The sequence below is a fragment of the Amblyomma mixtum genome, chromosome 4 (genome assembly GCF_055824585.1).
Source record: "Amblyomma mixtum isolate Tamu chromosome 4, ASM5582458v1, whole genome shotgun sequence".
Classification (NCBI taxonomy): Eukaryota; Metazoa; Arthropoda; class Arachnida; order Ixodida; family Ixodidae; genus Amblyomma; species Amblyomma mixtum.
The window spans coordinates 17,614,594-17,617,324 of NC_143015.1; positions in this window are offsets into that span (position 1 = coordinate 17,614,594).

Here is a 2,731-nt window from a genome sequence, read left to right on the forward strand (position 1 = left end):
GGGCGAGCTGATGAGCCAGCTCATTGCCGGCAATCCCTGAATGCCCAGGGACCCAGCGGAGGAAAACGATGGAAGGCTGCAAAGCGGAGACCGCTCGTTCGACCTCCTGTTGAAGAGAAGGGGTTAGGGTGCGTTTCTGTATGTGGTGTATAGCGGCTTGTGAGTCTGAATAGACTGTGTATTCTTGAAGAGAGGGAAGGAGGGCAAATGACTGGAGGGCATGCGCAATGGCGAGGACCTCGAGGGACAATGCATCCGGAGGGCGTAGAAACGGCCCGCTGGTGTGAGTTTCAGGAGCGGGGAGGTGGGGGTGGTACAGGGCGTAGCCGCAGGAACCTCGAGGAGCCACGAAGGAGGCATCCGTGTAAGCTACACCCTGGGTATCAAAGAGAGGGGAATGGTGCTGTGCGGCCGCATGACGGCGGCCGGCGTGCAGAACGGGGGACATGCTGGACGGAAGGGGGAGGATCCGAAGATTGGGAGCCGGGGTCGGAATAGGAGAGGTAAACGGGGCGCAGGGAATGGGCGAGATACCCGCTTGAGTCAGTAACCACTGACCCTGACGGGTAAGGGAAAGCCGGGCAATCTGCGAGTCATGATGGAGAGAGAGCAGAGAACGGAGAGGATGAAAGAGGCATGTTGCAAAGATCTTTGCAGTAGAGGTAGTGATAGGGAGGTTGAGAGCTGCCTTGTAGAGGCCCACAAGGGCAGTCTCAAGAGCGTTAAGTTGAGTCTGATTGAAGGAAACGTAGGGTGCAAAGTACAAGACCTTGTTGAGGGCCAGCGCGTGGGCAACTCGGCACGCATGAGCCTCGTGGAGACCTGAGCGCCGAGTGACCACGCGCCGCAGGAGGTGAGCTACGGAGTGCAGGTGGTGACAGCACGGTGGAGGGCTTGCACGTTCTTGGCTGCATGCAAAGGAAAGCCAAGAACTTTGCACTGCGTGACGACAGGAATGGGAGAGCCAGAAAGGTGGAGAGAGACGAATTGGTTGTGTGAGCGCTGGTATGAGGAATGTTTGAGGAGAAGGAGCTCGGATTTTTCAGGAGCAGGAGAGAGCCCAGCAGTGGTGAGAAAGGAGTCGATGAGATCTAGGCCACGTTGCAGGGTGTCCTGTACGTGACCGGGAGAGCCAGACGAACACCAGAGAGTGACGTCATGGGCGTAAAATATATGATGCAGGTCGGGAATTTCAGCTAGCTGGGAGGCGAGAGGGGCCATAGCAAGATTGAAAAGGGTAGGAGAGAGAACAGCACCTTGAGGAGTGCCTCGGGTGAGGTTGTGGGGGTCGGACAGATAGGTGTCGACTCGAAAGCGAGCGACACGTTTAGAGAGGAATGAGCGGATATAACAGTACATGCGGAATCCGCTAGGTGACGCCGCCCTGGTTAGCTGGCTGACTATCGTGCTCCGTTTTTCACCTGCCCCTGGCCTGGTCCAGGGCCTTGCCCGCCCCTGGATTTACACTCCATCGCGTCAGGAAGACATCCGCACCACGAGGACACCATTCGCATCACGGCCCGCTGTCGAGCTGGCGCTCCAAGCGCCTCCAAAAATCTGCTGCGGCGCGGCGCCTCACTAACCCTAACGCGCCGCGCCTGCACCTCTGGCATGCAGCGTCTCAACAAGCCCCTGAAGCCGAGACCCACCCACACCTCGCCGGTGTCAACTTCTTCCGACGCGGCCGCCGCGGGGCCTACTCCGACCACGCTTACAGCCATGTCTCAACCGGCTGCGTTCAACACCGGCCACACCACCTCGCCCATTCCCGTCGCGTTCACCGACGCTGGGAGCTCCGAATCGACAGCCGCAACGAGCCGGCAGCGTTCGTCACCGCCGCGGCGTCCACTGCTGGCCAACTCCACGCATTAAGGGAAGCCAAGAGCTTCGGGCCCACAGACGCATCGCAGTCGACTGCGTTCGTCGCCGCCGCCAGTGCCGCCGCACCTACTCGGACCACACTTCCCGCTGACAGCAAGTCCAGCACCTTGGTACCTGCGTCGCAGATTGCGGCTCAGGCTGACGACACAGCAAACATGGACCTTACGGCGTCCCCGGTCGACGGCCATCTCATTCCGGCCCCTGAGGTCGGCTGGACCACCATCGGTGCCTGCCGTAAGCCTGCCTACGCCACCCGGCCCCGCACCAAGCTCATCACAGTTGGCATCCAGCTTCCCCCTGGCACCCTCAACCCCAAGATACCGCTCTACGACGTCCTCGCCGCAGTCGTCTCCGCTGCACAACTGTCCTCCGAGAGCAGTGCGGAGATTACCCTTCAGGCCAAGCCAGCCCAAAGCCTCGTCTTTTTAAAAACTCATTCCCCTCTCACCGCCCACCTCCTGCTTTCTATCACGCATCTTCAGCTTCACGGTAAGCCTATCACCATTAAAACATATGCCCCTAATCCTCCCATCTCATGCCTCGGCGTCATCCATAACGTCGGTGGTCACTTCACCCCTGATGACCTCATGCATGATATCGAATCATTCAAAACCGATATTCTTGCTGCTCGTATGATGGGCACCACTCAGTCGGTGCTCATAACTTTCGCTGGAACCGTAATCCCCCACTTTGTGTATTTCAAACGCGTTGCCTTCCGGTGCCGTCCCCATAAGCCTAAGCCTCCCACCTGCACCCGTTGTCTCGCTCTTGGACACCGCGCCCACCAGTGTCCACAGCACAGCGTTCCGGCAAAGTGCCGTCGCTGTGCTGCTCCTCTACCCGCCGACCC